Source organism: Ischnura elegans, chromosome 6 (assembly GCF_921293095.1).
Source record: "Ischnura elegans chromosome 6, ioIscEleg1.1, whole genome shotgun sequence".
Taxonomy (NCBI): Eukaryota; Metazoa; Arthropoda; class Insecta; order Odonata; family Coenagrionidae; genus Ischnura; species Ischnura elegans.
The window spans coordinates 24,205,835-24,221,267 of record NC_060251.1 but is presented as its reverse complement, the minus strand read 5'-3'; the positions used below and the strand labels follow the sequence as shown (position 1 = coordinate 24,221,267).

The 15,433-nt window shown below is 40.1% G+C and overlaps 1 protein-coding gene across 3 annotated transcripts in view; it reads right to left on the bottom strand.

The window, feature by feature from the left end:
• LOC124160197 (bifunctional heparan sulfate N-deacetylase/N-sulfotransferase) overlaps positions 1 to 15,433 on the bottom strand; it is a 1,039,810-nt gene that overhangs the window by 556,758 nt on the left and 467,619 nt on the right. For all 3 annotated transcript variants that reach the window (XM_046535973.1, XM_046535975.1, XM_046535974.1), the window contains one exon: positions 12,889 to 12,968. The gene's annotated coding sequence lies outside the window, so the exon portion shown is untranslated. The remainder of the gene's footprint in view (positions 1 to 12,888; positions 12,969 to 15,433) is intronic.

Below are 15,433 nucleotides of genomic sequence, written 5' to 3'. Positions count from 1 at the left end.
TGCAGGAGTAAGAAATATAGGAGAGGATGCTTGGAAAAAATGAAAGAGTAGCAGAACTGCATTTGTTTCAATATTGGTACTTTGAGTGGATCAATCACTTGAAATACATGTTAATTTTACAAATAGAGTTAATTTTTTCAACAAATAAATCACTAAAACGTCAATGTTTCCTCTTTCCCCATTTTTTGAGATACCACTTTTCAACATCCCATTTTATGCAAATGTTTCATTTAATATTTACCATATTATCTGTGATAATCAAACCAATACGGTATCCTCTTATATTATCAAAGGTAATACACCGGTCGGGATTGGATTACAACAAAGACGACACAGCAACTTTACTTGTCATCACCTGTCCTAATTCCCATTTAGTATACCTTTATTAAGTCCAAGGTAATAACCGAACACTGGGTCCTGGGATATATCTTCATCTTTTGGAAAGGGACAAAGAGCAGCTCGATCAAATAACAGAAGGACGAATGTTTGTCTACAAATAATAGGAAGAAAGAGGCCATTTCCATGGAATGAAGACTTGAAGGTCGAAATAAGGTGGAAAGGAGAAAATGTTGGAAGTCTGGAAAACCAAAATGCCAATTACAGATTAATATTGGGTTAAAATCTCCAAAGACTAGTATCTCCGAAACCGATTTCCTGATTGACTCAGGCAATCACCGAAGAGGAGGGGAACTTATTGTAAAAATCCAGGATCCGGGGTTATCTTCCCCACTGCAATTTAATATTTTGATTTCTTATCTTGGGGCATTTTTCCTTAAGGCAGTTAGATCTTCAGCTTTATTATTCCTGGTGGTAGGGTAACAGCTAGCAATATACACAGCAATATCTAGAGATATTACAAATTCCATAAAACCCCACCGTAACGGATGTACGAAATTACATCTTCAACTGCAAACTACATCATACTACACTCGGTTCCCTGACTCTGATATATATTAGAGTCAGGGAGACAATCTATACGATTTCAGAATCAAAGGGACGGAAAAAATGCCCCCACGACATCAAGGTACTTACAGCATATCCTACTGCTAACTCTTCTCAGCATACTTATAAAAATTAATCTTCTAGTTTAAATAAGATTATTTGCATGTCCTAAAGGAAGATTAAGCCTCCAGACCTGCCCGCCTTCGTTGAGATGGGGTACAAGCAATGAGGCGAAGGGACAGCGTTCACCGATCTTCCACAGGAGCGCGCGCAAATCTGTTCCAGTTACTTCATGCTCCATTCACTCGCCTTTCCGAGCAACTGAAAATTCAACAGGAGCGGAGCAGAAGAATGAAGTTGGACATGAGGATTCGGTGTCCTCAAAGCGGAGTTTTGAAAGGGGCAGTCGGGTGAGCGGTTCGACAAGCAACGTCACTTTTTATCCTGCACCCAACGCTCCACCGTTTTTACTTACTTAAGGACAGGTTGACCAGACGTCCTCTGTATCTCCGTGCATGCCTCAAGTTTGAACTTCATATCTGGGCCCGTGAGGCTTTTTCAACACTGTCAGAATTTCCTCATGCTTTTTGGAATTTATTTTTTTATCGCACATGGGGAGCCTTGCAACTTTGCATCTTAAAAATAACGCATTTAACTGCCATGCACAGGCTCGAAGTTTGGTCGAAGGGGAAACTTACGTGTAAACTTACATTACTTACATATACAGCAACAGCACGCGCAGATGGGCAACAATAGTGTCAACATTTTATAGTTGCATTAAACAGAACCGACTACGCGGAGCCGTAACGACAGTAAGTGAAATGACAGCACGAAGGTTGGGGAAATTGCTACCTATAGTGGAAATTTTTTGTAACAATTGTGGTGCCTACCTATTTAGGCCATTTTTAAAGGGAATACAAGTAAACACAATCACCATTTTGAGGAAAGCTTCAGTGTGGTACAGTGGGAAAAGCCATTCAGTAAAACAAATGCTCATGTTTTTCTCACACGATTCAAATGAGAAATCAATTCCAATGACAGAGCAATCACTTCCTCTATAACTGGTAACGAAGTGGGGAAATGATAGTAACACTACCCACGACACACCGGAAGGTCTCGTGCACTTAACCGTTCTAGCTTTTTTTGCCGATTGCTATTATACAGGAGCTTTTTCATGAAGATATTCCGCATCACAACCTTGCAGCTCAGGGCCTTCTGTCCACAAGAATGGAAGAATTGACGCACGAAAGAACTGGGCGACATCATTCGTGCACGACCGAGACGATAAAGACTGAGTACATCACTAACGCGCACCGACTCTTCAAAAGAGTAAGTCTTCCATTGTTTCTTATTTTTTGTCAACGAATGCAGTTTTGATAAAAAAAGACATCCAAGTTTCCATCACAGAAACTTGTAACCGGCGATTTGTCCATCGCTTTGTCCACGCCTGAATGAGAAGGTAGTTATGCACCGAGGTTATTTATTTGATGAAAAATTAATGAATCGGGGGCTGCGGGAAAAAGAAACGCAGGGAAAGGCGAAATAAAAACACCTCTATTACAGGACATAACAAGGGAATTGCATACATGGCTGCAACTTAAGGCGCATGATTATTAAAAAACTACGACTCAAGTGAAAATACATCACAAGGATATTGTCAACGAACAGTAGTAAATAGTACGCATTTAATCATCAAGGAAACGGAAAGAACTACACCGAGACAACATGGTACTCTTAGGAATATATGGAGCGGAATCGTTTACTGAGAGTCACTGCTACTTTTTGCTTGTTTTCGCCTTCTTTAAACGATAAAAAGGAAAATATCATTACGATGCAGTGTGAATACGATTCCCAACGTGTCTGTCAGTTGATCATAGACCCACTCAATACGCTTAATTAATGGATAGACGTGAGGCAAAACAATATCATAGTTGGAAGAGGAACTCCAAAGAGATCTAGTTTGCAGTATTATAGAAAATTTCACGCAAAATACCTAAATCTTACGCAAGCCGAATAAAACTTTACTGATACTCTTATGAATTAACAATATTATCATAACCATACATAAAATTTCTATAAAAGGAAGAAAAACTAACCATAAGAACTTGATTAAAGGCGGATTAACATAGGTATTGGTAATTTATGCATACCTAGTCAAATAGTATTGAAAAATAGCACATGCGGATACACAAATGGTTAAGAAAGATGAATCAGCGCTACTCTGCACAAATATTCATCATATGTGATGCATTTATTCAGAAGTGCTGCGGTAAGGAATAAATAATCACTGTCGTGCAACTTCAAAACCTCAAAGAGGAGTTCGTGCCCTAGGACAGATTTCCAATTTACATACTGAACAGGAAACGGAGGTCATTTACCCCTTTATTACAACAGCGCATCCGTTGTTATGATAGCTAATTTATGCATCTAGCGCGTGCGTCCACGTCGAGTAACCGCTCTATTAATTCATGGGTCTTGATTGTGACCCTTTACATTTACGGAATGTAGCAACCGCTGCAGGAAAGGGAATGCACAGGAATACGCCCTTGCAACCAATTATGCACAGCGACTAATGTGGTCAACCGTTTGAAGAACACCGCATAACTATGTTAGTCATACGACGCCCACAGCACCTCAGATCCGTGAGCATATCCAGATAAGACCATACGATGTGATTGCAGTTCATTTACATCAAGAGATTATCAAACGAATCAATCACGCATAACAACACCATAACCGAACATGGGAAACTCTTAGTAGACGCTCAATCAATACCGGAAAAGGAAAATATATAGTTCCTCCAAGATTGCGCGATAAGATGCTGCTCTACCGATACCATAACACTGGTAGGGTAGAGATAAACTTTCATACATGAATAGACACCAATTTTAACCTTCGCCTCATACCGTATACTTATTATTTAATATTGTCTTGTAATGCTGCCTTATAATACTAGTATTTATTGCCTAAAATTCGAAACTCATCTTGAAAATTTCACGATATGTAAAGAATAACCTGGCAAATAAATGCTTGTATTTCGAAATGTTTATCTCAATACTTTATCCTATGTATTTTTTTCTACACTGGAGGTACCGGCAACTTTTACCTAACGTCCACTACACAAGCCCTGTACATTTTTAGATGATAATATAAACTTAGGACGATTAATCGTCAAAAAATACGATCATTCAAAGGAGAGCGATGCACACAAAGCGCGTAAATTTATGTCATGCGCAAACTTATTTAATGCACTTGTAGAAAATAAAATACAAAAATAATAGAATTCGGATAGAAGGAAAGAATATATTATTATACTAAAAATATTAAAAAAAAAAGCAAATGATAGCCATGAAACAGGATGGCTAATGCTAGGAACGAATCATAACCAAGCGTAAATACTTAAGGTGTTGCGTCAGCGGTCCGAGATATTGTTGGGATCTATTATTACTATGATGAAGTCTACGAAGGCCTCATACTTTTTTGTACAAATTTTTAAGGCTGCGAGCGGTGACTTCCCTCAGCAACATCTCTGAGATCTCAGTCGGTCAAAGGTTCAACTCTTTTTATCATCAAATTAGGCCCTCAGAGCTGAGAGAGTTACTAGCCCTGCGTCTTTGAAAGACTTCCGGCGAAGGGGAGATCAGAAGCGGAACAGCGTGCTATATTCTCGCCGCCACACTGAAGCCACAAATCACTCGTCACCCCGCTCTCGCCCCCAAAAACGAAGCACTGCAACACATTTGTATAAATGAAAGAGAAGAGGCGATGGGGGCGCCGGCCCCGGCTGTTAGACGAATGATGACGGAGGGATGCATGGCGAGGAAGTGGACTGCAGCAGGAGGGCTACCGATCCGCGCACTCCCTCTTTTTTTCATGTGCCCTGAGTCCACTCAACGAAACTTTTGATAAAATTCGAAGAATCAAGCGAGATGGAGTGGAATTGATTCATAATGAAACACTGACTTCTCGAGTCGAATTAAATTTTATTTTTGTGGAAAATTGAGAAACTTTTGATGTTCACTGAAGATACCTTTTACAAGCGTAATATAATGGGAGAGGTACAGAATGCGATTCTATGATACGCGATACGTCTGTAATTCAAGGGAGCACAAACTATAGATGCAAGAACCTAAGAAGTTAGCAGAGAATATACCTGTTTGCACAACGAAGACACAGCGTATCGGATAAGTAGCGGCGGATCCAGGATAGGGACAAGGGGGGGCTAAGATTACGATTCTAACTAGTGTAAATTGAATACCCAAGGAAGGGGGGTACTAGTCCCCCCTAGCCCCTCTCTGGATCTACCACTGGATTGTAACATACCAAAAGAATGTAAAATAGGCCCCAAGTTCAGAGCTAATTTGCATTACAATTCGTTAAAGAAGGTAAATATGTAGGAAAATATTAGTAAACACGTTTGTACAAAGTGGCAGCTCCCAAATACTTCGATTTTACCTAGGGTGTGTTTCGATCCAATAGCCCCCTCAGCCCTCCCCCAATAGATATAGATCCGCCACTGGTTTTTTGAGTAGTTACTACCCAGATAAAATTGATTTTAATTCTCATTAGAAGCCTTGAATCCTTCGGAAATATTTCCTGCGATACTATTTGAAATTATTATCACTTAGAATAAAACATCCAGGTTTTAAATATTTTACTCTACAGGGCAATGGACTTCAAAAGCGTTTATAGCTTCAGCGCATCGGTCTAAAGACTGAAGAGCCAAAATCAGAGGTCACGCAACGGATTAATTCGACTAACTACGGCGATAACTTTCGCTTTCAAATTGTTCATTCCACGTAGAAAATCTATAATTTAACACTAACGAAGGAAAAGAAATGACAGGCTTTAATTAATTAACTACTAAGCATTTCATTTGCCAACTACTTCTATTTTCCACGATAGAAGAAGAATGCGGGGTACCAATATTGAACTTTTATCTATTCATTTATGTTCATAATCCTGAAAATAGCACTATTTTCCCTTAACATCGAGGGGTTATAACATATAAATAGGGACAATCACTGACATCCATACCCAGGAAAGAAGTATCCTTCCCAGGCGGGACACGAACCCGCGACCATCAGTTTGGCAGTCCGGAACTGTACCCCGCCGCCACCGATAAAAGGAAATTCCTTACGCACGTATTTCATTTTTTAAACTTTTTTCTTTCTTCTAATAATACTGAAGTTTAAGAAGCTTTCAATGATGGCCCCAATATTTTGTAACTGCACTGTAACTTTTGAGCTCTCTTGCACATAATTAACGAACGAAACCCAGAAGCCGCGAGGTCATCGCCTCTGTTTTGTACTTCTTCTTGAGACTGGTAAGCATTCTCCTCTACAGGGAGTCCAGGAAAGAGTGAGCAGAGTGGAAAAATGATGTGTCCGAGGAACCCAAGGTGCGGAGTGAATGAAACGAAGCAGCGGACTAGATGGGAATGGGCGGGGCCGAACACAACAACCCCCGCTTCCTGTGACTTCCTTCGCTTGTGGCGAGCACGTGTCTGCGTGGGGCCGAGACGAAGCCATCTGCGAAGGAGGAGACTGAAAGCCATAAATCCTCCGTGGCAAACCACTCCAACCTACGATCACGTCTCCACACCCTCGACTACAAACCCATTCGAAGAAGCAGAGTCATTCGTGCTTCACACTAGATTGGTACATGGACGAGGGAGTACTAAACTTCACTAACTCTTGCTGTTTTGTGGTATTCCATTATAAGTTTCCTGGATATCAGACAATTACTTATACCACTTATTTTTTATCAGAGCGCGACCCGGGTTTCAATGAATTATCATCATAATTTGCCCCGGAAGATGATGATAATTCATTGAAACCCGGGTCGCGCTCTGATAAAAAATAAGTGGTATAAGTAATTGTCTGATATCCAGGAAACTTATAGTACTAAACTTAGTGGGTGAGTGGAGAAAAATGATAGAGGAATGCATGCACGATTAGGAGAGAGAAAATAAGGCAACTCTTAACAATTTGCGTAGCGGGGTAAGCGTATATGGACGACGCACCACTGAGCGAAGGAAAAATTCTAAACAACCTGAAATAAATAATTGATTGGGCATATTCCCTTGTTAAGAAGTAGAATTAAAAAGGTACAATGGACGGATACGAAAGGGAATGAATGATTTTTAAGGCCTAGTTACACAGTGCATTAAAATGTGCAAGTTAATGCCTGTTTAAGTGAATGATTTTTGTGGACCGGAACGGAACTTGCGCGAAAGCAAGAACAAAATTACAGTAGGTTCTAATTTCCGTTCATGCGTTCGCATAAGTTGGTTGGTTACACGATGCATTTTCGTGCTCATTCACGCGTTTCAGGACAGCCTCACTTCCTCTACATAGCATATTACTGACAGATCAATCTTACGTATAAAATTGTTTCAGGCTTAATTTTGTGGTATAATGCTATATCCATGATTAAAGCACAAATGGTAATATCTACACTATTTTATTTATCACTTCACCGACCATGGCTTCGACACTTGGTGTCATTTTCAATGTTTTTTTTGACCTTGAAAATGACACCAAGTGTCGAAACCATGGTCGATTAAGTGATAAATAAAATAAAGTGGATATTATCATTTGTTCTTTAACCATGGATATAGATCAATCTTATTCCCAAACGGGACGCACAGCTTGGCATGCTAATAAAACTACCTCTGTTCTTCCTTCACTCAGAATTCTCAGAGCATATCTAACACACCTGTACTTGAGCTTCCCACGAGGCCACCTTCAGTTCTATTCCCCCTGCTTATTCCTCCATCAAAAGAAAAGATGTTCGCAACGCAGAATACGCTGGGAAGAAAGCGATGAAGACATTCTCGAAAGGAAAATATGAATCCCTGGAGGAGCGACGATATGATCGAAGACTGCATCAAGGGAATGAGGAAAACATTGGGAATACGAAATAAAAGGGAGGATAGGGAAATTTCTGATCAAAGTGAAGAAGTCTGAATGGGTTTAGCACCAGGGCACCCCTGGCAAGAGTGCTCGCATTGATACGCATAGCAATGGATTTGGAATGTGCAGCGGATGCGGCGCTATGAATTATTCCAAAGAGTTAAATTATTCTTCCTTGTCAGAGGCAATCTGCAAGTAGAGAGAGCAATACATTGTACGATCGAATCCAAAATTATCACAAAGAATTAAGTGGCTCGCTCAAGCGAACACAAGAAAGAACACACACGGTGTTTCGTATGAAGGAAAGCGAGTAGGGAATGAATTACTATGAGGCTGGAAGAATTATCCACACCTGAAACATAAACAACGAAGAGCAGCTTTGGACAATGAAAGACCACTGAGCGAAGGCAAAATTCTAAACAGACTGAAATGAATAACTGATCGGGCATATTTCCTTGTTAAGAAGTAGAATTAAAAAGGTATAATGGACGGATACGAAAGAGAATGAATGAGTTTTAAGCCCTAGTTACACATTGCATTGACATGTGTGAGTTAATGCCTGTTTAAGTGAATGATTTTTATGGACCGGAACGGAACATGTCTGAAAACAAGAACAAAATTACAGCAGGTTCTATTTTACGTTCATGCCTTCGCAGAAGTTGGGCGGTAACACGATGCATTTTCGTGCTAATTCACGCGTTCATAAATGTAGAAATTGACTTATACGTGTTAATGTATCGTGTAAACAGACCTTTGGTGATGATGGATTAGCAGAGTAAACTGCTAACGGGGATGAAGAGGCGATGAAGGGTAGATCTAGTGTACTGTATGCTGGGGACATGGGGGGTACTGTAAACTATGAAAGAGAAAAGGAAATAGGTTATAATGAGAGGTGGAAGGAATAGAACAGGTTTAATAGATGGACTGAAGATAACTAGGCTCTGACAACAAGAAAGAAGCAAATTATGGAAATTAGGATAGGCGGGGGTGCCTAGTAAATACCCCAAGCGAATCAGCCTAAAGTGTTATAAATTCTGCAACAAAAACAGTATTCTTTCTTAGACACTTATTGATAACTGCTGCAGATAAAACAAGGCACCGAAGCAAACGCGAAATGGCAATAAAAGAGCTCGGATATTATTCCTTGAATGAGACGAAGCGAGGAATTCCATTTGTAAAGAGAACCGTCTGCTCACGAGGTAGACGCCCCAATCCGACCCTATTGAGCCCCATAAAGAGATCCGGCATTAGTCCGGCGAGGCAAGCTCATTTTCCGGGTCTCCGGAAAGCATACGCCCCGGAGACGAGACAAAAAAGAAGAGGATCGGGAGGCGGCGTTTCATTTCATCGGAGTCGCCGAGGGGTATCGTAAATCACTCGGCCGGATCGGAAACTATTTTCCGCCCAAAGAGAGAGAAGTGCCGGGCTTCCGAGGAAGGACAACGTAATGTCACTACAGGGACATGGAGCACTTTCCGAACTGGTGCGTGAAAGAAGGGAGGAAGAGAAACTCCATTTTGTAAAATGGAACGGGCCCAATGCAATAGGCATTTATGGACATTCGTTTTCCAGCTGGTTCAGTGAGACGGTCGAATTTAGGCAATAAAGGAAGAGTGCCTCTCAGAGGAAATCTGCCTACTAATAGATATAATGCGAAAAAAAACACCAAGGGCGCAGATAACGCGCAACTATTTAGCTAGGAGCACTGGAGTATCCAGGAGGGGGCAAAGGGGGTACGCACTCCTTCCCCCCCCCCAAACCAATTAGTTTAAGCAGAAAAATAATAACAGCTTCCCGAAGACCCATCAGTTGTGTAATTTTAATTTCCATAATAGTATTCAAATGTGATTTCTAGAGATAAAAATGATCACATTTTCGCCCCTCGGGTTTTACCCCCCCTGAACCCCAGGGTCGCCACCCCCTCCCCCCAACATCTTCCTGGCTACGCCCCTTGCTAAGTGGCTCCGTCGTGACTTGGCCCATTCAGAACATAAGATTATATCCGACATGTTTGTTGATACTGTTTCTCCGATTGAACTGCCTGCAGCGCCATTGCCATTTCACTAACGCATTGTCACGCTGATTTTCTAACTCACAAGGCGTTCACGAACAGGAAGGAGCTTCTAAGACGATCATTATGTAAGAGTTTAAAGAAACGGTTAGTAAAGAGTTTGATCTGGAGTGTAGCTCTCTACGGTGCGGAAACGTGGACACTGAGGAAAGAAGACGAGACAAGATTGGAGACATTCGAGATGTGGGTGTGGAGAAGAATGGAGAAGGTGAAATGGACGGAGAGGAAAAGGAACGACGAAGTGCTGGTTGGATCGTTATTATATATTGTAATAATTGAAAGCCACTTCAGGAATAGGTTTAAAACGGTACGGGATGCTCAACAAGATAGAGTACTTTGAAAATCTTAGAAATATAGGGTACACAAAAATAACAATTTAAACGGTAAGAGAACTTTATAACAAACAATTGCCAAGTTGTTAAACAGCCAACCTCAATAAGTACAGCCATTAGAAAAAAATCAGCTTTTAATTTACAAGGAAGCCATTGGTTGCATGAAACATATAATGAGAATGATATAAGAAATACTTGAGATTATAAGGTTTATATGTATAATTGGGACACAATGCTGCGATAAACGACTGAAAGACATTTAATTGAGATAAATTTCCTTTATTTTTATACGCTATTTCCCTTAACTGCTACTGATCGTGTATAAGAAAAGATACGAACAATATTTTTTTATACTTCTGTTTTGTAAATTATTTTCGAGTGTCAATTGCAAAACTATGATTAAAAATATTATAAACGTTTTTCAAATTATTCAATTCGTGTAACTACATCTGATCACTGAACTTAAAAATGGCACTTAGTGGTCCTTAAATAGACCGATAAAGGCTTAGCAGTTCCAAACCGTCTTAACCCTTATGAGGTAATTTGTAATTACTTTAGAATAAAACATGATTCTTTTATCTCTTTCACTTTTTTTTTTAATTTTAGAGCAAAGTTATTATTTTGAAGACACCTATATTTTTTCTACTTCTTTCCTTAAAAAATACTATTTTTACTTATATGTGTTATAATATATGAATACAATACAATTATATGAATATGTTACAATCGAGACGGGAGTACCACAGGGATCTGTTTTATGACCTATTCTGTTTTTAATTTTCGTAAACGATTTATGTGAAAATAAATTCAATGGTGAACTCACAGCCTTTGCTGATGATACGACACTGTGCTACTCAGCTCCCAATTGGAGTTGTGCTGAAACATTTGTTAAAGAGGCTCCACGTTTCTTGAAAAAAATAAAACCTCAAATGTAATGTTAAGACTGGCTAAAGACTGGCTTTTCTCGCAAGAAATAGTTGAAAATTTATTTTGATGTTATTCATCTAAAACACTCATGTATCATTTACTGCATTATTATGTTTTTATTGGCATACATTTTGTTATTTGATGGTGCTTCAATTCTGGTCCTATGACCTTGGAGACCAACTAAAGCCGCTTCTCTTGTTTTCTTTCGTATTCAGATGTAAAAACAAAATGTAGGAGTAATAAATTATTATTATATTATTAATATTGAATTTTTCTTATTCGCTTATTTAACACATTCGTCGTCCTTCCAGAATGGTGAGAGGAGGGAGGGGGAGAGTAAAGATCTTTTATAACAAGGGGCGAGCCCAATCCCATTGGCAGTTATGGACATTCGTTTTCCAGCAGGTTCGGTGATACGGTCGACTTTGCGCAAAAAAGAACACCATCTCTCAAAGGAAATCTGGGTACTAATAGGAATCGCACAGAGAGATCACGAAGGGTTCAGATTACATGCATCCTTCGGGCCAAGAGATGTGACAGCGGGATTCCAAACAAAAACCTATTTCCGAACTTTTCGTGAATACTGTTTCCTGAAGCTGAATGAGCCGACTGTAGCGCCATCATCATTTCACAAACACTATTTCACATTGATTTTCCTGACGTCAGAGAGTATTACGGTGAAGTGTCCATTCGTTGTATCTGCTTGTAAGTAGTTATTACTTTTTCTTGTTCGCTCGTTTCGCACATAACAAACTGATGAGAAAAGCAAGGGAAAGGTTCTTAAATAAAATGGGATGGGCCCAATCCAATGAACGTTCACAGGTATTCCCGACTGATGCAGTAAGGCGTTCAAATTTGCGTAACAAAGGAATATCATATCTCAAATAAATTATAGGTTTTAATAAATAGGTATACAGAACAGTAATATCACCAAAGATGCAAGTTAAGAGAGCCAGGAGGTTGCACGGTGACTCCTACGTCGTTCCACACACCGGCAAGTGTTAGAAATAAACTGAAATGTCAAACTCAACGTTAAAACTTTTAGACAATCTCCCAAAAAAGATCTATTTCGATGCGTTTTTTTTTGTTCTAGAAAAAGTTCACGATGAAACACATAAAAGGATTAACTTAGGAACTTAATAAAAAAAATTAAATTACGGCCGGTAGAAGCAGAATCCCTAGTCCGACCTTCCCCGAAGTAAAATTTCCTTCAATAAATTCCTGAGGCCATTTATTAAGAGTAAGATTCCCTGTGGAGAGATATATGCCACAAGTTGCACCTTCGAGAAAAAATCTAGTGTGTAACTGAAGGGGAGATTTGGAAACTGCAATAAAAAATAATCGTTGAATTACATATGATAGAAATGAGAGATTAAATGTGGCAACGACCTCATGCCTTATGAACTAATGTTTTCCTAATTGATGACGGTGAAATTTATTTTCAGAGAGATAAACTAGAGAAATAGCCACTAAATATTGCAAGATAGGCAATATTGAGCGTGAAATAACACTCGAAATTTATGCAATGCCAGATACTCCCAGTAATAGTCATTAACAAGCAGACTATAAAGCGCTCTTCGCGCAATGAGGCAGTACATAACGACGCTCTTACCCTTATGAACTTGAGTAATTCATGGATAAGACCACTTTAACGCACGACAGACTGAGTAGATAATTGAAACAAAAAGAAGAGACTCACCATTAGAGAAACAGGCGCCGACTGCAGCCCACTCCAAATCCTCGCCTTTTCAATCCACGAGTGGAAAGGGATCGGGAAGCCTGGAAAATAGGAGAGGAAAAATAAAACACAAAAGGAATTGGCGATGCTTTTCAATTTCAAATCGAAGAGCATGCATTTCGATCCATCAACTCTAAATAAAGAGGGTCGGAATTAATTGAATCGGCCCCCTTCCCCTCTATAACTGCAGGACGCACAAACACAACAACAAACGGACAGACATCGAAGCGAGAGGGCGTTGAAATGGCACGGCGCGGCGGCGCGTCGAAAGGCCCGAATTGCAAACTCACATCAAATTACACGGAATGCATATTCGGGAGACTTCATTAACTACGACGAGGCGATATCACGGAGCTGAATTACTACCACCATCACCAATGGAAGGCCGCTTCGCCGGCAAATAGCCGAAATATCCCTCGCGTCCCAAACTACTACCACCAGTAGCTGCACCATTTACGACCATTTGGATAGAGAGACGCAGCGACGTGCCGATGCAATACACTAGCGCCGCCCGTGGCCATTTCCTGCGCGGGGCCGAAGATTGTATCGTGCTAGCGGCATGAGACGAATCGTTAAAAGGATAATGGTGGGAAGAGCTGGAGGCAAATGGAAGGACTATTGAAGTACCCGTCGACGCATATAATCATAAGGCATGCTCCCTGAAGGTGAGGAGAAAAAGCGTTACCAGGCAACAGCCTCCCGTTAACAGAGCACATTTCAGCCCAGCGACGAATTTCAAAGCGGTCCTGAAATAATAGAGACACAAGCAATGTGAAGCCATTACAGGACGTCATTATTTCTGGTGCTTTTTCTCTTGGGTACGAAAAGAGATTCATCACCATTGTGGTCCAAAAACTATAGCTAATCTGAGATGATCAACAGCTAATGACTGGTATGAATCAGATGTTTATGGTTGATGCTGTCATTCATGGTGGCTCTCCCTTTTAGAATGATTAATACGTCGGAAAAACACCAACATAGGCTAGCAGGATCCAGCACTCCAACCTTACGCACAAACAGCGAAGAGGGATTCGAACTACGGAAGACTAAGAATTCTAGTATGTATAGCAGAGGCGAAAAGAGTAACCAATGAGAAATTAAGCTAACTGAAATAAAATACCCATAAATACTGGCATTTCGTTCTGAAAAACCGATAGTCCTGGTAAAGAAAATTCGTCATTCATTTCTAAAATCACGAAGAAACTAAACTTCAGGGAAATCCAAAAAGATGTCACCTTTAGCACGAACAAATTTTATAATATCGAGACTAGCCGCAGTGATATCTTTACGGAGTCACCTGCAATGCACAAGTTGTGCGAAAAATCCACAGAGAAAAAAGTCATTCGCCTTGACCAAGATTCGAACCCGAGTCCCCCAATTTCCAGTCGAGTGCTTTAACCAGTCAAACTACCGTCAATTTTCAACAAGCGTCATTTTTCCCTGTGGAAACTTGAAAACTATACCGGAAAAGGTGCTATGGACTGAGCATATGATGTCACAAGCAGTCCAAATCTTGCGCACAGCGCCGCAGCCGTAGAGCGTTTTCCGATATTGTCCACAAATTTCCACTGGGAAAAATGACGCCTCGGTAACTAACTGGCAAAAGCATTCGACCGGAAAACGGGAGATCCGGGTTCGAATCCTAGTCAAAGCGAATGATATCTTCTCTGTGGATTATTTGCACAATTTGTAAAAACAATTCAAGAAATTTAGATATCGTACGCGAAGAAAAAACCGGTTCAACAATCGCACATATAAATAGGGCGTTTCAGGAGGAGTCTGCAATACTTCAGGTGGGAATAGGGGAAACAATTTAAACTTATTTTGTTAATAAAAAAAGGGTCGCAACTCATTAGTTACTGAACTATGGCAACAAAAACTTTTTTTGGATGCACTTTCCATTTATCATAAGAACTAGTAATGTGTGAGTAGTAATTTTTTATCTCGAATCGAGTATCGAGTCGAAAACTACACGAGTGAATCGAGTCGAGTCGAGTATGGACCACGCAATCAAACAATTCATGCTTCAACGAAGTCGCGTTTTTCCAATACCCTAGGATATTTTATATTCTGATTGCTTATCCTCATGTAAAGAGGAAAAAGATAATTAGAAACGGTGATGATAATTGTGTCAGCATTAGAAGATGAATGGTAATTAATGTATCTTAAACAGCTCAAGCATAGTTCAAATGAAATAACCCATGTTTAATTACTATGTGTATCCAAACGGTTTGGAAGATTCCTGATCAATAGCATTTGCACTACAGTAATAAAGATTACATAGATGTGGGTATGGAGAAGAATAGAGAGGGTGAAATGGACGGAGAAGAAAAGGAACGACGAAGTGCTGGATATGGTTGGCGAGGTGAGGCAGCTTTTAGATGAGGTACAGAGACAGAATGTATGGATGGAGCGAGTACTTAGCGGGGAGGGGATGTTGAAAATGGTGTTAGAGGGTAGAATGTTAGGGAAGCGAGGGAGGGGAAGGAAAAGAATAGGATTTTTA